Here is a 14,207-nt window from a genome sequence, read left to right on the forward strand (position 1 = left end):
TAATCATACCTAGTAGAAGGGTGGAGGAGTTCGAGTCAGAACAAAATGAACTCCTCCAAAGGGTGGATCTGAACTTCTTGGATGAAAAAAGATAAGCGGCATTCTGGAAGATGGAGAACTACGGTCGTCAGCTAAAGTTCTACCACGACGCAAAAGTCCGACCCCGGTACTTCCAGGTCGGCGACCTTGTGTTGCGAAGAAGGGAAGCCAGCCAACCCCTTGAAGGGGGAAAATTCGCAAAGAAGTGGGAGGGGCCTTACGCCGTGGAGGAAGTCATTCGCCCAGGAACATACAAGTTAAAAACTACAGGGGGAAGAATGATCGATCGGGTATGGAACTCGGAATATTTGATCAAGTACTTTCCTTAAAAATCCTGTAGTAGCAATCATTGGAAATAGTACTTGGCAATCGCGGTCCGTCCGCTCTACACGCTAAAATTCTTGGAAATAATATCTTACTTTCATGGTCCGTCCATGTTATTTACTAAAACGAATTCGTTATCATCTTTTACGAAATTTTTCTGAAATAATATCTAGTTCTCATGGTCCGCCCGTGTTGTAAAAAAAAAAAAAAATTAAATAAATAAATAAATAAATATATATATATATATATATATATATATATATATATATATATATATATATATATATATATATATATAAGCTCAGATGGCCGAGGCGCGCGCCTCGGCCGACCTTTGGCCGAGGCACGCCTCGACCAACGCCGAGTCTGTCTCGGTAAGCAAAAAAAAAAAAATTATAACAACATGTTTATTCCGAAGTAACTAGTTTATTTCGAATATTCTAAAAATAGTAGCGAGTTGTTCAAACACAGAAAGCAAATTGTTCAAAGACATAGCTAGAAATCAAGGGAAAATCTCAAGACTACGAACTACTCATGATCCAAGAGCTCCTCAATCGTAATCTGATCCAGTGGAATATTGGGGACGTTGCTAGTGTCGATGCCGTGAAACTCGTCCACCAAAGAATCCTCACGAGCGTCCGTAACATCATCAGTGGATTCATTCTCAGCATCAGGATCCGGATTCTTCTCTATCACAGGCAAGCCAAGGGACACGGGGTCAAAATTTGGAACCTTCTCCCTCAGCACTAAAAAGATCTCCTGTTGCTTCGTGTACCGCCCAATGTTAAAAGCCACCTGTGCCTCAGCCTCAACCGCCTCTTGACCAGCCCCAGTCTTGAGGAATTCTCGGATAGCCTCAGGAGTGCACATATAGTGCATCGCGTCCTCCCTAAACTCGGCGGAACTCTTGTAGACCTCCACAGCCCGGTCGAGGGCGTTGGCATGGCCAGCACGGGTCCTCTCGTGGTCCTCCCGCTCCTTCACGATGGCAAGTTTAGCCGCCCCGTGCTCTTTCCTCAGAGCCTCAAGCTCGCCCTCCATCTTGCTTATAGCCTCCGCCTGAGCCAACAGCGCTTGATGTTCCTTCCTTAGCGCCCCGAGCTCGCCTTCCATCTTGCTCAAGGCCCCTTCCCGGATCGATAGCAGGTCCTTGAGGCTCTTGTTGTCTGCGTCCCTAATTTTAACATCCTCATTAAGCGAGTCCGTCACCCGCCGTCGTTGGGCATGAATGATCTGTCCCTCTAGCAAGGCCTGAAAGTAACAAATAGAGTAAGACACACGCCAGGGCAGAGAGGGAACATTAAGTATGAAAACGCTAACCTCAAAAATGTGCCTGAGATAACGCTCTTGCAGCATGTTGACATCCATGGCGACCAGGTGTTCAAAGTCCGCAGGAGGAGCGATACGAGCAGCATACTCAACCGCATCAAGGCTCTTATTTATCAACGACGCTCCGGGTGGCACGTCCATGCCAGTCGGATCAAGTTGGTCCGAACACGCGAGCCAGACTCATTGGAAGTATCTCCTTGCACCTCGGGGGGTTGAGGGGAGAAGGTAACGACCGTGGGTGTGCAAGTCGGTGGAGGTTGCGTCACCCCCTCGGCAACCTTGGCTGGAGTAGGCGTACGCACCCCCTCGGCCACCTTGGCTGGAGTAGGCGTACGCACCTTCTCGGCCACCTTGGTTGGGATAGGCGTACGCTCAACGACCTTGGATGGGGTCGGCGTGCGTGCTGGCGGAGGCAGCATCACCTCCGTGGCCTCGGCTTGACTCTTCTTTCCTTTCTCCACCTTGCTCTTCTTAGATGGGGGATCCGGTCGCGACAAGTATCGGCTAGTTCTCGAAGATGAAGACATAGTACCTACAATAAAAAGAAGACAAGTTAGAGTTAGTGGTTGACGAATAAATACTGAGTGGTAACTGAAGAGTACCCGTGGGTGAAAGAACAACCGGATGAGCCCTCATGAAGCCTAAGCCCGCGAGCTTCCACTCGGTAGTATAATCAACAATCGATAAAAGACCATCCCCCAGTAAATCATCTACATCTCGGTCGAGGGAGGGACTCATGTCAAGAGTAGGAGGGCAACGTAAATGGGATCCCCACGTAACACGAAAGGGAAACGGACAACCCACAAGGGTGACAAATACATATTTGGGTTTCCAATCCTTGTTATAAGTAGGACGGTCCTCAAAGAGTTTGAAATGCAGCCTGCTCAAAATCATGATGAACCCCTTACCCTCCTGAGAAGCCCTACCAACTACGAAAAGAGCTTGGAAAAGATCTAGCGTGGGTTCTATCCCTTTGTCCTTACATATAGCAAGAAAGCCCGCAATTACCTAGTGACCATTGGGAACAAGCTGGCCGGGGGCTATCTCATAGTGGTCCATAAAATCTACCACAAACCTATGGAGGGGAAACCGCAGCCCAACCTGTAGCGACAGAAGGTGGACCCCAAAATACTTATCCAGGGGTGGGTTGGTGATATTACCCCGAGGGTCAGGAGGGAGAGTCAGAACGTCAGGACTAAGGAGACCTCTAATATCATCCCAATCCCGTTCCCCTAATTAAGGCTGTATGGACAAGACAAGGGACTTATCAAGAACAGAATAGGAGGCCTTGCGTTTTTTCTTCTATTTCATTTGGGGCATAGGTGTAGGCGAGTCAGCAACAAACGGAAGAGGGGGAAAATTTTCAAAAAGAGGGGAATCATCAAGAAGGTATTCCTCATCAAAATCAAGTTCTCCAACATCAATCAAGGGAGTGACATCCATTATGAAGCAAAAGACACTAACCTCACCTCGGTTACAGATAAGCTCGCAAGACTTGGGTACAGAAACTGCCTGTCAGGAAAAGAGCGTGTCAAAAAAAAAAAAATGGCTGAGGCCGCGCCTCAGCCAAGGCCGAGGCACACGCCTCGGCCACGGGCCGATTCAAAAAAAAAAAAAAAAAAAAAGCTGAGGCCGCGCTTCAGCCAAGGCCGAGGCACACGCCTCGGCCAAGTGGCTGAGGCGCACGCCTCGGCCACGGGCCGATTCAAGAAAAAAAAAAAAAAAAAAAAAAAAAGGCTAAGGTCGTGCCTCGGCCACAGGCCGATTCAAAAAAATAATAATAAAAAATAAAAAATAAAAATTCATATATATTAAATACAGACGTATACTCATATATACATAAATACATTGTAAAATAAATTGCAAAATAATAATGACAGCGGAGACTTACAGAGCTGTGGCAGAAAGTTGTTGAAGAAGTGCTCTCAAACTGCTCAGAGAGACAGGGGTTTATATTGGAGAGGAGCTTGAGATTGGGAAAGCACAAATCAAGGATTTGGAAGGCAAGTTAGGGATTTGGAAAACAAAACCAAATATCCTAAATCAAGCAGAATTCTACATAGGATCAAATAAAATATCCTAAATCAAGAGGATCCTACACAAGATCAAAATAGATTCAACTTTACTCCCAAGTCAACTCAAACACATCCGTTGACTCAGGAGTAGGGGGGACTGGTGACAGGATAATAGGGCTGGCACCCGACCCGGATCATAAATGGGCATCTGGCTCAGCATCGCTTGGGAACCCAACGGGCAGAACTCCAACGGTTAGGAATCCCAACAGGTGTCACCTTACTGTCATTGAAGCCAACATTGAAGCCCCATTGATGAGAGAGAATTAAAGGCTAGGCTCCCCATTTATGTCCCATGTTGTTACCCTTAGGACTCTAAGTATAAATGGGGCTCTCCTCACTAGACAAAAACACACTGTACTTTCCATACTGAAACTAAGGCAATACAACTATTGTCACTTTCTTATTCGTTACTTTATAATATATTTCCGGTAACATATTTACCGTCAATATTTTAAAAGAAAAATTAGTTTACACTATAAATAACAATTTATATGTTATAATAGGTACTGTGTTTAATATGGATAAAGCATGGATGACACAAAATAAAAAGGTCTAATGAATATCTAAAAGGACTAAAAGAATTTTATGTTATTTGTGAGAAATCACTTGGGACATGATTGTGAGATTAGGTGCCCATGTGAAAAATGTCTAAACACAACATTCCTAAATCAAAGTGTGGTTTATTTGCATTTGTGCCAAAATGGAATAGACACAGATTACACACGTTGGATATTTCATGGAGAGCCACTAATTTTTCAAGAACCAAGTAATAATGGTTCTCAAGTTGAGTATGATTATTCTAATGATGAAAACGTAGATGGAGTCTATGAGTTCTTAAATGAATATGAAAATTTTGTAAACTTCAACTCACAGTTAAATCCTGATACTCACAGTGGTGAAGTTGATAATTTTGAGAACATATTAAGAGAAGCAAACAAGAATTATATCTAGGTTGCACTAAATTCTCAAAATTATCATTAACTGTGAAGTTGCTTCATTTGAAGGTGTATAATAAATGGAGCAATATCATTTGACATGTTGCTTGAATTGCTAAAAGAATGCTTACCTGATGGCAATACACTTCCACATTCTCACTATGAGTCTAAGGTTATGCTTTGTAACTTGGGATTAGAATACACAAATATTCATGCATGCAAATATGATTGTGTGCTATTTTGGAAGGAATTAGAGACAAATAATTGTTGTCCTATATTTGGTACTTCTAGATGGAAAGTCAAGGGTGGTAAAGGAAAATATATTCCACATAAGATACTAAGGTACTTTCCTCTAAAACCTAGACTTCAAAGATTGTTTATGTAAAAAAAAAAATTGAAAATGATATGAGGTGGCATAAGAAAAGACGAATTGACGATGGTGAGTACTTACGTCATCCGGCTGATTCTAAGGGGGAAAGATTTTGATAAAGAGTTTCCATGGTTTGCTAATGATGCAAGAAATATTAGGCTTGGTTTAACTTTTGATGGATTCAACATTTCAACACATTTGGAAATATGAGTAATGCTTATAGTATGTGGCCAGTGATATTAATTCCATATAATTTACCACCATGGATGTGTTGAAAGACTCATTTTTTATGTTAACACTACTTATACCTAGCCCTAAAGCTCCTGGTAGAGACATTGATGTTTATTTGCAACCATTGATTGAAGATCTTAAAGGAGGTGTTACAACTTATGATTCTTATTCTTCAACAAATTTTCAATTGCATGCTTCTATTCTTTGGACTATAAATGATTTTCCTTCTTATGGAAATTTGTCTGGATGTTCTACTAAAGGATACCTGGCATGTCCAATTGTAACGATGATGCATGTTCTCAAAGATTGATGAGTAAGTTGAGATTTTTAGGCAATTGTCGTTTCTTGCCCACTAATCATGCATGGCGTCGAAGCAAAAAAATTTAATGGGCATGTGGAGTGTCGATGTGCACCTCTAGAATTATCTGGTGAGGAAGTGTTAAAGCAACTAGAAAGTGTAAGTGAAACTCCATTTGGGTAGCATCCAAATAAAAGAAAAAAGAAAGAGAAATCCTGAAGAACTTAATTAGAGTAAGAAAAGTATTTTCTTCCAGCTTCCTTATTGGAGCAAGTTAAAATTGAGGCACAATCTTGATGTTATGCATATTGAGAAAAATATCTATGATAATATCATTGGAACTTTGTTAAATATTGATGGTAAAAATAAGGACACAGTGAAAGCAAGACAAGATTTAGAGAATATAAATATTAGGAAAGAATTGCATTTGGTTAAGAGAACAGATGGATCATATGAGGTTCCACATCCCTGTTACATGCTAACAAGAAATGAGATATTGAAATTTGCTGAATTTTTGGAGTCTGTTAAGTTTCCAGATGGTTATGCTTCTAATATATCTAGATGTGTGACAACTGATGGAAAATTGATAGGTTTAAAAAGTCATGATTTTCATGTGTTATTACAAAGAATATTACCTGTTGGAGTGCGTGGAAGCTTGGGAAAGGAAGTTGTCAATGTGTTATCTGAGTTAGGTGATTTCTTTAGACAGTTGTGCTGTAAAACCTTAAAGTTGACAGATTTGGAGGCATTGCGTAATAATATTGTTATCATACTTTGTAAGTTGGAGATGATTTATCCACCGGCCTTCTACATCTGGCAATTCACCTTCCACCTTCCACAAGAGACTATCCTTGGTGGGCCAGTACAATTTAGGTGGATGTTTGTGATTGAAAGGTAATGTCTTATATAACACATGTCTTAATTATATTCAACTTACGTACTTTAATGAACTTCATGAATGTTGTAGGTTCTTGGGCTCTCTTAAACATTATGTGATAAATAAAGCTCGTCCGGAAGGTTCAATTGCTGAGGGATATGTTGCAACTGAATGCTTAACATTTATTTCTTTATACCTTGATGGAATAGAAACTCGTTTCAATAAGCCAGATAGAAATAATGATGGGGAGGTAGTACCTAGTGAGTTGTCAATTTTTTCACACAATGTTCGTCCATTTGGTACTTGGAAATATGAAAATTTTTCTAGAGAAGAACTTGATAATATTCAATGATTTGCATTGAGTAACTGTGATGAAGTTGGAAGATATATAGAGTAAGTATGCTTTGTAGATATAAATTGGCAGTACTAAGTTTAAATTAAAAACTAGTTTCATTATCTGCTAGTTTCTTAATATTTTCTTCATTTGTAGAGAACACATTGATTTACTTGAGAAGGAAAGTTTACTTAATGTTAATCAGGGGCATAAAAAAGAATTCCCATTTTGGTTTAGAGGAAAGGTAAGTATATAAGAGACACATTGTTTTATTAACAAACACTTGAACCATGTATTCATAATGTTACTAATTTATATTTAAACTGTTAGGTATCACAATTATATACTGAATTGAATCTGAAACTAAAGCTATGGATGCATTATACTCATTAGCTTGTGGGCCTCAAGTGTGTGCTCGAAAGTATACAGCTTGCATTGTCAATGGAGTTAGATTTCATACAAAAGATCGAGATAGCCGTCACAAAACCCAAAATAGTGGAATTGTTGTGCAAGGAAACCATGGAGATGAATTGATTGATTTTTATGGAGTGCTAAATGAAGAAATTGAGTTGGAATACATAAAAGATCATCGTATTGTTCGTTTCAAGTGTGATTGGTTTGATATTGGAAAAAGTCCTACATTCAACATGATGGAAGTTGCACTAGCATTCAAATTTCAAACTTTTGGTATAAGAATGATCTATATGTTTTAGCATTCCAAGCAAAACAAGTTTTTTACTTGAATGATTCAAAGTTAGCATTAAGTTGGCGAGTTGTCCAACAGTTCCAACATAGGCATATTTTTTAGGAAAATGAGATAGATAAGGATGCAGTTTATCAACATAATGAGATGGTAGTTGGTAATGACATGCAAACAGAAGTATTTGGTGATATTTCTACATCCCTGCATAGAGTAGGTGTTGAATCAAATATTATACAAGCTACTATTGTGCAACCCACAATAGTTGAAACAGAAAGAGAGGTGGATGGTTTTATAATATCAGATGATAAAGATGAAACTCTTATTGAATATGATAGTACTGAAGAAGATATGAATGATGATTCAAATGAGAGTGAAGATTCATAAGTTTATTGAGTAATTTATTTGTGAAAGTATGTTACTTAAAAATGAATGATTTAGCATCATAAAAAAAGCAAATCATTGTTTTAGCTTAATTATTTTTTCCCCTTTCCAGGTTATGAAATGACACCTTAATGGCCCGTTTGGTTCACGGAATCAATTTGGAGGGAATAAGAATGCTATTTCATATGGAATGGAATAGGTAAGGAATAGAATAGGAATTATATTCTGTTGTTTGGTTCGCTGAAGGAATAGACATTGGGAACTGTATTCCAATGTTTGGTTGGTTAAGAAATAGGAATAGAATATATGTTTAAAAGACATAAATGCCCTTGTAAAAAAAATTATTATTATTATTATTATTATTATTATTATTATTATTATTATTATTATTATTATTATTATTATTATTACTAGGCATCAATTAATCATCATTCCATAATCAACTAGTAATTAATATATCATCATTATCATCATCAAGTCAACTTCCTGGTAATCAACATATCACCATTATTCCTTATCAATAATATTAAAATAATGATTTGTAAATTATGAAACAAAATAGTCAATGAAAGTTACAAGGTTCATAAAATATAACTATGAAGAAGAATGATTAATTGATAGCAAGGAATCTTCTGATCCACTGTAGTCTTCGATCAGGATCAAGACTGAGAAAAAAAAAAAAAGCTACTTTATTAGGATAATCAGTGAGCTTAAACAAAACAAGGTCCATTTCATCATTTGCCAAACCATCAACCTCTTTTAATGCACATTCAAGCTTCTGAAACGTGTCCATATCACGATCATATTGAAGACCATCAGACAAATTCTTACCAACCTCTGACATTGTATTGCTTATTAGCTTCGCAGCATTAAGCATATTCTCAACACATATCTCAATAGCGTCATCATGACTCATCTTTCTCTTACTTGAATGACTTCTTTTTCTACCATCATTTTGTGGCTCAGGTTGTGTACTCGTTAAATCAATATCATCAAACCAACAAATACACTATCTTCCGTGTCAGCTCTTATATCATTCAGTTCTTCAGCTTGTATTTCTTCAACTACGTCATCTGCTGTCTGTGCATCATTTTCAGTTGCACGATCTTTAGAATATATTGCAGATAACTCATTATAAAACCTAAAGCTTCTTGTTCTAAAAGGTGCAGCTTCTTTGTGACTTTATAATAAACATAAATAAATTATTTGTATGTATACATTAATAAAAATAAATGAAAGTACAAAAATAAGGTAAATACTTACAATTAAGTATGATTCCCAAATTGCATCTTCAGCATACATCATGTGCTTTTGATCATTCCAACCGAACCCACTAGTGTTCTTACCTAGCACCATATCTTGAATAATGCCCCATTCTTTTTTCAAAGTTTTAATTCTACTCTCAATATATGGCTTAACTTTTATGGTACAATTTGGTATTTTGTCCTAAATCATTCTTTCAAGTTCTAATAAATAACCTGTCTTAAACCCCGTATCGGAATTATATTTTCCTACAATATGCATTTCGGTCAAACATGACACTAATATAATGTCTTCTTCGGGTGTCCAATTTCTTTTTGTTTGCTTAACACTTTGAGAGCCAATGGTTGCAGATGTAGGGGGAGAAGCCATTCTTAACTACACACACACACACACACACACACACACACACACACACACACATATATATATATATATATATATATATATATATATATATATATATATATATATATATATATATATATATATATATATATATATATATATATATATATATATATATAAATAAGTAAAACCCTAAGAGCCAAGTTTTACCCCAAAACTTAGGGACATTTTTGTAACATCATCCAATTTATATATCTTATACGTGTATATGTATATTGTATTTTTGCTTACTTACCAAAGCTTACCAAATTTATTATTATATAGATTAAATTAAATATATTATTATTACCTTTATTCATGCCTAAACATAAATGCATATATATGTAATTCAAATTGTCTTTTGCTTTACTTCCGTATATAATTTTATTTCTATTACTGATAGATTTAATTAACCCGGGGTGACCCGAATTATCAAACCCGGATAAGAACACGAATAGTGAATAGACAGAAACGATGTCGTAATAGGTCGTGAAGACCGTATATCGTATTATATACCATAAATAGGCTATTACAATGGTTTTGCTAGTACAAAGTATGTAAGTAGGATAGAATGTGTCTTGTTAAAACAAGTAGGGGGGCTTTTATACAAGCTAAACCCCCCAACCGCCTTCCCTTAAAACGGGGGTAGTTGTATCTCCAAGTTAACCGCGCCCGGGCCACGCGACGGGGGTCGGACCGAGCCCGTTTGGGGCTCGGATCGGGCCCCACTGGAGGTCGGTCCAACCCCATATAGAGGTCGGTCCGACCTCAAGTCGGCCTCGTGCAGAGGCCACGTGTCGAGGCCTCGCGTCGGGGCGGGTACGCGGCACCGCCCCGGGACCCGTTCTTACTCCGCGCTCTCGGGTCGGTTCAGGTCGATTCCTAATATATCCATCATCAGTCTCCCACTCTCCGAGTTGCGAGTGATCGTCAACGAAGGAGGGTAGATGCTCCAGTCGACCCGCCAAAAATGCCGACCCCGAGGCGCCTGTGTCCAGGACTTGTAGGTGCGTTGTCAAAACGCACTTCTTGTGATAAGGCTGAAAACTCCGCCACGAACATGGCTTCTTCATCTATCAGGACTCATATGTGGTAGAGTCCCCGAAGGTCTTGATTATCTTCCCTAAATATCTTCAAAGTTAACCCATCACATCCATCTCTTCACTCTTCTCTCGATTTCTATTGTTGCACACTAGGCCGAACACACCCCCAACATACCCCCTCTTTCTATTGCTTGTGGCCAAGAACACCCTGAACACACCCCGAACACACCGTGAACACACCCCGAACACACCTTGAACACACCCTGAACACACCCTGAACACACCCCGAACACACCTCGAACACACCCCGAACACCCCTAAACACACCCCGAACACACCTTGAACACACCCTGAACACACCCCCTTTCTAATATAGAGGAAGACGTTAGAGGTGTGACCACTGATGTGGCGCCATAAGTCGAGCCACAGCCCGCCGTGGCGCCGGACTCGAACGAGTAAACTTGATCCTGTTTTATCTTAGTTTGCTTCTGGGCATAGACTTTGAATATTGCCGCCCTCTTTTGATGCTTATGTTGTGGTTATATGGTAACTCTTTGTGTTACCTTTTGCTATGATTCGAAAGCTGGATCTTCTCTTTTATCTCTTGTTTACTTGGTAATTTGAACAACACAGCATGTGTCTATGTTACTAAGGCCCCGTCGCGGAGCCTATACGACGACGAGAGGTAGGCCACAGCCTCGTGGCCCCTGGCCGAGCTCCGGCCGACCTCCCGAGCCTCGGCCTCGCTCCAATGATATATATATATATATATATATATATATATATATATATATATATATATATATATATATATATATATATATATATATATATATATATATACCTATATTGTATTCGCTGAACAGATATATTTGGCTTTCAGGAACAGATGAGTAGATCCGGAGCGCGCTAGAGGATCGATGCTTAGATAGTTAGTTTCCCTTCGACCTGCGTGCCATGATAATGTATTGATATTGCTTTGAGGATATTTAGTTAGTATTGCCTGTGCATCTGAGTTCTCCAGCTCAGATGTGGCATAACACCCCAAACTCTTGTGTTTAGTAATGCTCTATTTTCGATATTAATAATAGAACTACCTTTATTATATAAGTCTTAAAAGTTTCAAAAATCTGGGGTGTTACAACTACGTTGTTGTGCATGTTGACTGATTGATTGTACCTTATGAGAAAGGGATGTGATTGGTTGAAAAGAATTGTTGGAATTTGGCACAATGAGTGCCTGGTTATTGTGCTAAAGGCACAGACTATTCAGTTATCGTGCTGAAGGCACGGACCAACCTTGATTAGTTTTCTAAATGCATAGATCAAGTTATAAGCACTGCGGTGCCATGTCAGAGCTATATGCGCTAACCCCTTGGTAGTGGTGCTAGAGGCACAGATCATGCGAATGGCACTGCGGTGCTATCAGATTGGTGGCATGTTGGAGGGGAGCCATGAAGTGCTCCGGAGGGATAAGGGGGTGGCGTTATAAGGGTGGCCTGGAGGTACAGATTGGAACTGATATAAGGATGCAGAGGAGTAAGGTTGGAACTTAGTATAAGGCTGGATTGTGATGCTATTGTTGTTGTTGCCTTTGCTTGTCATTGTGACTTGTTGTTGTTATTGTTTGTTATTGCTAAGCTTTGTGGTCATCTTATCTTGTTAGTTAAGATGCATGCTAGTGTCTTTATGATGATTCATAGTGATAAATTTGTTTTTATGCCTTGAGTTTTGATCTTGGTTTTGAAGCTAGAGTTTGTTTAGGATTATATATGTGTTCCAATCTCAAAATAGTTTCTTATATCTACCTATATTGTACTTAACGTGTGGGAGTGGGTTACCAGCATTATTCGCTGACGGTTGTTACACCGTATGTTTTTCAGGTGCAGATCAGTAGCTTCAGAGTGCGCCAGATGGACACGAGGGCCTAGCTTAGTTAGTTTAGTAGTTGTTGGTTGGCCTGCGTGCCTTGAATTGTACTCGTTTATGTATTGATAGATTTATGCCTTGTTTAGTGGTTTAGTCTATGCATCTAGGTTTTCAAACCTAGATGCGGCATAGCACCCCAATACTTATGTTGTTAGTTCCGCTTTGTTTGGATGATTAATGATAGATTTACCCTTATTTCATAGGCTTTAAATGTTTTAAAAATTAGGGGTGTTACAATTCTAGTGATTGAAATGAGTAGAAATGCTAGAATATTGATGTGTTTGAGCTATTAAGTGATCTATTATTGATCTAAGATGTGTTGTTGATGATTTGGGAGTGTTTGATTGCCTATTTTTGTCTTACAGGTGAAGAAGGATCTCACTGGTGCACAAAACAGTGTGCACCATATGAGACACGGTACTAGTCAACGGCCCTAGGCAGGGACCATTGGCAAGCCTCGTGGAGGAGCGGCCCTAGGGCACGGCTCTAGGCTAGAGCCGTGGCCCTAGGCCGCCGCTTGGCGGTTCCAGGCGGCGGGGCTCCTCAAGCCCCGCCACAAGCCCCGCTAGGCAAGAGTTGTGCAGTGGCCGGGCCCTTGTGGCTCAGCTATGTGTCATTTCAAACCAGGACTCGCGGGCCCTTGAGGCTCGGACACTCGGAATCGTCACGACGCACAAATAGAATTTGATTTGGATGATTTTGGAGTAGAAATGAGTATATTACAGTTGATTTTGTGAAGCATTATGCTACAGAAGTTGTCTGGAAGCATATACAGTGAATGAAATATGAAATGTTTGGTCTTGGCTATTTGTTTGAGAAGCATGACAATTATATGATTGTTAGACTAAGAAATATGATCAATATTTGATGAGTTATGCTAGAAAAGCATGCCTAGATGTCTATTATGACTTGTTGAGAATTTTGTCAAGAATATTAAATATTTAGAAGTGTACAGAGCATGATTTTCTTGAATGTTAGATTACAGAGAATAAAATTCTGTTGAGTATTTTGAGTTCAAGTGCATGTACAATACTTGCTAAATGTTGCCAAAGAAGACTTGCTAAGTTATGATTTATAAGCATGTTTAGACAATTGTTGAGAGTTCACAGTACAAAGAGAATTGAAGCATATTTTACAGTAAAGTGCATATTTGGGCATACCATGTTTTTTAAAAGTGCATAAGTGGCCAGTGTGAGCCTAAGTACTATTTTAAAAAACTTATATCTATTTTGGATAAATCATTATCTAGCTGCATTGAGAAGTTGAATGATAAATGAATTCCAATTTTTGAGAAAAGATAAGTTTTTGAGAAGTTATGTGCATAAGTAAAGTGTTGCATGAATTGAAATGCATGAGCTATATCTATATGTATTTAGTGTGAGTAATCCGAGGTTTTGGAGGCCCGTTATGACTATGTCCTTTCGGAAGAAATGAGATAAGATCGGATAGAACCGACAAAACAGTGAAAGAAAGAAAGTAAAGCAAGAAACGGACATTGCGATCCGATATGAAGTAACGAGGTCGATATTCCCGAGTTACTAGGTTGGAAACTGCCCGCCAGGCCTTTCTGGATGAGGCTTTTATCTCCCTGGAAGAGTGACAGTACTTGATAGATGTGGAGTGTCATTTCGAGCTACATAGGGAATGTGCGTGAGCTTTAAATAAACCATTCCCCTCCTCATTAGCCCTCCTT

This window comes from Ipomoea nil, unplaced genomic scaffold (assembly GCF_001879475.1).
Source record: "Ipomoea nil cultivar Tokyo-kokei standard unplaced genomic scaffold, Asagao_1.1 scaffold2280, whole genome shotgun sequence".
Lineage (NCBI taxonomy): Eukaryota > Viridiplantae > Streptophyta > Magnoliopsida > Solanales > Convolvulaceae > Ipomoea > Ipomoea nil.